The sequence below is a fragment of the Myotis nattereri genome (assembly GCF_964212035.1).
Source record: "Myotis nattereri genome assembly, chromosome: 15".
NCBI classification, from domain to species: Eukaryota; Metazoa; Chordata; class Mammalia; order Chiroptera; family Vespertilionidae; genus Myotis; species Myotis nattereri.
Window position 1 is genome coordinate 53,387,008 of NC_138090.1, and position 7,257 is coordinate 53,394,264.

Here is a 7,257-nt window from a genome sequence, read left to right on the forward strand (position 1 = left end):
TGTATTAATGGAAAAGATACAAAAGATTTGTTTTTCACTTGGTCATTAGGAAAATAGATGAAGCAGACATTGTTTCTAGGTTCAGAGGGCCTTCTGTCTTCATTTTGTTCAGAATGCATTTTCTGCTTTGGGGTGAAAAGCTCGTAGAGACTTCAATATGTTTTATCTCATGGCACAAATGTAGTAATTACTGAAATTCAGAGGTCTACCAAAATATGTATTTTGCCAACCTGTCAAAAAAATGTTTGACTTTGACTCATGCACGCCACACAGCTATTACTGTGTTGGCCTTTGTCACATTTTATTTGACAATCTATGGGTAATGTAGTCTGTTCTATTGACTACATAGCCAGGTTTTTATTCTACTAATAATTCACGCAGCACACCAGTTTGCCAGTGTGACACTCTGCTTGATAATCTCTGCTATAAACTTATCAAATCCATCTTGTCTAATGAGTCATTTAAGACCAATTTTTCCTATTGACTTTTTTTTTTTTCTGGCAGATCTATCCATTGATGTCAATGGGAAGCTAAAGTCCCTAGCTAGGACTGTGTTAATTAATTTAAAAATGCCAATAACTACATACCTATCAATAATCACTTACAATATAAATGAGTTAACTGCTTCAACCAGAAAACACAGGGTAGCTAAATGGATATGAGAGCAATATCCATAATTATGCTGTGTAAATGAGACCCATATCAGATGAAAGTAAAGGGTTGGAAAAAATTTATTTCATCTCTACCTTTGGGCCCCAAAGAAACTACTCTGCAGAGAATTTTGCTCTGGTGAGAGCTCTAATCTTGGACAGTGTACATATAATAGGCATGAGGATAACCGTGCTCAGAGTTAGCTGACCCATGTGGAAGCTCTGCCTTTTAGTGAAGTCAGCACGTAAATAGTTTTTCATTCCCCAGAAATTTGTTTTGGAAGGAAAAGTAGAAATAGACTTTCTGTATTATTATCAATGGCCCATTAGTGAGATTACAGAGACTACTAAATTAATAACATTCATTTGACAATGTACTCACAGAACACACAGACCTCAAAGATCACAACTTACTATCAATACATTCTGTTGAAAAATACATTATTAAAATTTCTCCGAAAAAAAAATTTCTCTCCCACAGTGTTGGAAGGTATCTTTTGTTATCAGGTGCCTACCCATGGATGGACATCTGTGTCTGTTTCTGACACTTCCGTCATCTACAATAGAAATTAGACTTCAAAAATGAACAGTCAAAACATATGTAGACAGCCATCCGAAAACACTGGTGTGGCCTATCAAATGAATGTTGCTGCTAATAGTAGCAGTAATTAATAATAACAATAGGATTCTGTCAAGCTTACATATATGTATCACAGCTATTAATATTACTGAAAGTATATGCCCTTAAACTATAAGAAGATATACTAAACACAGTATATAATAAGTAAAACAAAACCTGAATCATAATAACAAATTTAATCTCTTGTGCCGTACCAATGTTGCTCAGTTATTGAGCATAGACTCAGGAACTGTGAAGTGAGGGTTCCATTCCAGGTTGGTACACATGCCAGGGTTGTGGGCTCCATCCCCAGGGAGGGGCATGCAGGATACAGCTGATCCAACTCTCCCTCTTCTTTCCTCTCTGAAATCAATAAAAAATCTATTTTAAAAAATTGCTTGTTATACTTAATAGAGGCCCATAAGACTTGACTGCCTTCCATTGACAGTATTTTCACTTTACAAAAAAAGAAAACTGTCCCTGACTGCCATCCAAGGTTACAGTCTCCAACCCTAATGGTCCATTATTTATGAAGAAAAACTAAGACTGAGCCTTCCCAGTATCAGGGCACCTCATTATCCTACAAAAAGTTGGCTCCTCAGTACTTCCTTTGGGTTGATTTATATCTCAAAGGGAATGTGTGCATGAAAAGGGGACACATGCTACCTTAAGCTCATTGAAGGCCTGCATGTCAGTCTTTCAAAGTCAGAGACCTAAAGTAACTAGAAAGGATGGTCTGAAATGAAAATCGTTTTAAAAGCAGTTTATAGCAGGTAGTCAGGTCCTAGACAAGAATCTTCCTTAACAAGAAGGAATCCTTATCTAAGCCTGTTAATTTTCTTTTGCAGCCAGGATAACATTTCCTTTGAAATATCAGTAACTTCCCCTTTTACAGAGCCCTCAGGACACAACCAGTGCACCAGGGGGAAAATGTAAACACTCTCATTGTTATTACGTTAATTGTTCACTGTTAATTAACGTGTGTACACTTATATAAAAGACTAGTAGCCCGGTGCACAAAAATTTGTGCACTGTGCACTGGGGGAGCGGGGGACTCAGTTATTAAACATCGGCACAACACTGTTGTTGGTGGTGGTCTTGTCAGAATGTGTTTTATTATGCAGATGAAAATCTATTTAAACAGATTTGATGTAGATATTTTCAAAGATGGAAGAATTGTCCCTGTCAACTATTTTAGTTTATTCATATCTTCACTAATTGTCATCATTTCAGTTTTCAGTCCCCATATGGATTGCTGGATATAATAGGTCATGCCCTGTCCCTGTCCTTTGTAGCCTTTGTTACCTGAAGGACTCTAGTTTTCCATTTATATGTTTAAGTACCAACCTTACCGGCTTAAAAATGTAAGCTTGTAACACTGCTCTCTCTGTTACATATCTTTCCGATGAAAAGTGGAGTTGGGTTGCAGCACAGGAGAGAAATTTGGAAGGGGAATATTGAAGTAATGAGTGCAGTAGGAGAAGAGGGAACCTATTTCCCTGGCCACAGGCGCTGGCGCCCTGGACCACAGGGCTGGCAGCTTCTCCGGGTGGTTGCAGCCTGGGGCCTCGGGCGGGTGGCTTGTCCGTCTCCTGGGCTGCAGCCAGCCGCAGGCGCTGGCGCCTGGACCAAAGGTGGGCGGCTTTTTCTTCTGGCGGCTTCTGTGCTTCCAGGGAGGGCAGTCAGTTATGTGTATATGTGTGTGCATGCAAACATAGGCATGTGCACGTGTGTATGTGGAAATCTGCTGGGAAAGTGAAAACCATAGAAGAATTGCCCCCATCTCTTGAATCTTCCAGAGATATCCCCCACTTTTTTATTCTATCACTACTGAAGAGTCAGTATTTGCAGCCATCCAGCCAGTAACTCTCTGTGTCTATTTCTGACTTCTTCTTTCCCTGTCTGTCTTCCAACCCCTAATCATATTTCCACCTGGATGCATCATTTTTACTCCCAATATGCTGTATAGAGGAGTCAGGATGTTGTCTTCCTATGAATAGTACTCAGTAAAAAACCAATTGCATTTTAGTTGGGCAATGCCCCTACCCACCCTTCAAATCCCTTCCACCATTGATTTCTGTTTCCCTATTTGTTTGTTGGATTGTTCTGCTGCTCCTTTTTCTCTCCCCACCACCCTTGGATCGTAATGTAAAATTCTTTTACCATGTCAAGAAATTATTAAAAATACAGTTACTTTGAAAAAAAAAATACAGGTACTTCTCTGATCACTGGCCAGGCGGGGCAGGGAAGAGGTGGCTGCTGGTGGCCGCCTCTTCCCTGGGCCGCCTTTACCCTGCCAATCGGCTCTCGCCTGCCGCCTGGGTTTCCGATCACCATCAGCGGCAGGCGGCTTCTTCCGTCCTTCCCCTTTCGCCTCCCAGCATTGCGCCTACGTATGCAAATTAACCAGAATCTTTGTAGGCAGTTAATTTGCATATCACCCTGATTAGCTGTTGGGAAGCGTAGCAAAGGTACAGTCAATTACCATGTTTGTCTATTATTAGATAGGATATGTATCAGTCATTTTACTTTTCATCCACTCCCAGAGATTTCCTCACTCGGCTCTCCCCCACCTCCCTAATCAATCACCAATCGATTTCATATAACTCACTTCTATCTTCTCTCTCTGTCTTTTTTTTTATATTTTATAAGGGGTGGCAGATGAGTTGTTGATATTTTGTGGCAGTGAAAGTGGGAGGGAAAGCTAGAATGGACTATCCAAGGGAAAAGAAAAAGGGAAGGCAAGGAGCAGTTGCGGTTAGGGGCCTGGATGGTTGAATAAGAAGTAAGTCGCTATACTCCTGATAATTACTCGCCAGAGATGGCTGACTTCCTTAATTCAAGCTGCCTCTCCTTCAATGTCGAGACACAGGGGCTGAGAGAGCAGGCTGCCCTTCCCCGCTCCCCTCCTCAATGAGGTTTTAATGACTCTGGGGAAATTGGAGTCAGGAAGTTTCTGGTTTCAAACTCAATCTGCCCCAGTTTTGAATTCTTTGTAACTTCACTGTAACAATGTGTTCCAGGCTTGAGAAGATCCTGGGAAAGACACCTCCCTGGGACACCTGCAGCTGAAGGGCAGACAAGCCATAGCTCTAAGCACAGCCTCTGGGATCTGGGAAACTTGTGTGAATTCCCCTGATTCCCTCCTGTTCGGTGCCACTTACAGAGCCAGGCCCAGAGCCATGTTGAGACTTTAGGGAATTGCATTGCATTCATTCACCGCGGCCTGAGACCAGAGTGTTAGTGTCAGCCCTGAGGGGGTGCTTAGGTTTCCTTTAGGATATAAGTATGCACTATAGGGTCAGGGTGCGGTGCAGGCATTGGTCAAGAGGCGAGGAGGCAGGATTTGTTTAAGGGAGTCCAGGGAGGAGATTTTACCACTGGGTTAGGGGAAGGGCAGTTCTGAGGTTGCCTCTGGGGGCTTCTGACCTCAGCCGCCAGCTGTGCATGAGCTGTGCAGACGAAGAAAGTCTAGGGCTCTAGGCTGCCCTCTAGCTCGTCCCCCTCTCTCCCTCCCTCTGTCCCTGCAAGGGCCTCGCCCCACAAGAGAAATCAAAGTGATGCGTGTTTCTTTAATAGACCACCACAAATAGAAGATGCACAAATGCACTTCCCTCATCTCTCTCTCCAGTAAAGAAACGGAATTGGGAGTGTTTTTATAATATTGCCATTGTGTGCCAGGGGGTTTGAGCTAGTATCATTGGCAAATGTAAGCAACTCTTTGTCCCTCTTTGATGTGAGTTTTCCTCGTTGTACCTACCTTGAGCTTTTGTTGAATCCTACACTGGTTCTTGGAGTACTCCAAAATGTCATTTGGTCAGTACTTACTGATAAGTTCTAAGTGCACTCACCTGATTGTCAAAATGGAAAATTTGTTTCTTTCAGCTATGTCACCCAAAGATAACCAGGCCTTTATGCCAAAGCACGGAATACAAGATTTATTCTGTGAAATAATACTGCTAATATATAAAAGGTGTCGCAAAAAAATAAATAAATAAATAAATAAATAAAATAAAAGGTGTCGCTTTGATAATGTACACTTAATGAAAGCCTTGAAATTTGAGGAAGAGTGTGATGACAACAGAGGATATTAATATAAACAACTAATCTGGAAAAATTATCATAATAAATTTCTTTTTACCTAAAGAGGTCAGGTATATTATGAATTTGGGAAACCTCCCAATTTAAAGTCAATTTCATTGGCAGATCAGTGTGTTTGTGCACATGAAGGTTGAAAACAAGTTTTTACTGTTATGCATTCTTGGAAAGGAAATCTGGAAAAACTAGGAATTCGCATAGTCTGTAGTGTAAATAATTTGCGTTGTTTAAAATGCAGGGTGAGATTAAACTTCGTCAATTATTTCTAAAATATTTAGATTTATAATGCACCTATAAAATTAAAATGTGCTCAATTTGACAATGTTTTATGATTTTTTAATTAAAAAATATATTTTAATTGATTTCAGAGAGTAAGAGAAAGGAAGAGGGAGAGGAAAACATCAATGATGAGAGACAATCATTCATTGGCGGCCTCCTGCATACCTCCCACTGGGGTCTGATCCAGCAGCCAGGCCATGTGCCTTTACTGGGAATGGAACCGTGATCTCCTTATTCATATGTCAAAGCTGAACCACTGAGCCATGCCAGCAGGCAATTTGGTAATCTTTTATTTATTCATTTTTATGATTATCATTTTAAAAAATATACTCCTTTAATATTTTACTGATTTTTTACAGAGAGGAAGGGAGAGCTATAGAGAGTTAGAAACATCGATGAGAGAGAAACATTGACCAGCCGCCTCCTGCACGCCCCCCACTGGGGATGTGCTCACAACCAAGGTACATGCCCCTGACCAGAATCAAACCTGGGACCCCCCCAGTCCACAGGCCGACGCTCTATCCACTGAGCCAAACCGATCAGGGCTTAAAAAATATTTTTAATGATTTCAGAGAGGGACAGAGAGAAACATCAATCATGAGAAAGAATCATTGATCGGCTGCCTTTGGCACACTCCCTACGGGGGATAGAACCCACAATCCAGGCTTGTGCCCTTTACTGAAATCGAACCCAGGACCCGTCAGTCTGCAGGCCCCCGCTCTATCTGCTGAGCCAAACCAGGTAGGACAATTTGGTAATCTTTCAAACAAGGATTCATCCTACTTCCTCTGACAATAATTTTTTGTATTTATTTTTTGTCTAATATATTAGGACAGCTTTTGTTATACAACCATCTTGTTTTAATGTGTATCACAAAATTGTTTTTATGGAACAAGTCACATGTTTAATGAAATTATAACTGTTACTAAAGGTCTTTCTATCTCCCATAATCACCAGAGTACACATAATGGAGATAGAAGTTATCAATGGATTGAACATTGGAAAAACATTAAGCTAGAGTCATATTTTAATCATTGGACAAGTGAGCTGGCATAGGAGCATCATAAAAGAGGAAAAGTCTTTGACCAAATGTCCAATCACAATATACGTCAGGTTATTCCTGTGAGGCTGAGACGGCCCCTGTGAGGCTGAGACGGTCCCTGTGAGGTTGAGACTGCCCCTGCGAGGCTGTGACGGCCCCTGTCAAGCCAGCCGAACCGCGCGAGCCTCCCAGACGGCTTCGTAGATGGCCCTTGAATCAGCGCGCAGCCCCAAGCACAACTATCACCCGAAGGGTGAGAGGGGCGAGAGCAGTTGTAGTGTTGCTTTCTCCTCACTTTTGGTAGCGAAATCCTCATTTTAAACATAAGAGGACACATTATTTTAAAAAACCGTTATGTGTCCCTGTACCCTTTCTGAGTAGAGTAAGAACAAGTCTTGAGAGACCTTTCCGAACACAGGGACACGTCGTGGATGGAAATAGCTACATTTTCCATGTGTATGACCTTTGACCCGGCAACAAAAAGCATACACGTATGGGTGAGGACAGTGGGGGTGGGGGTAAGGGCAGAGGGTTGGGTGGGAACTGGGTGGTGGGGAGCTATGGGGGGA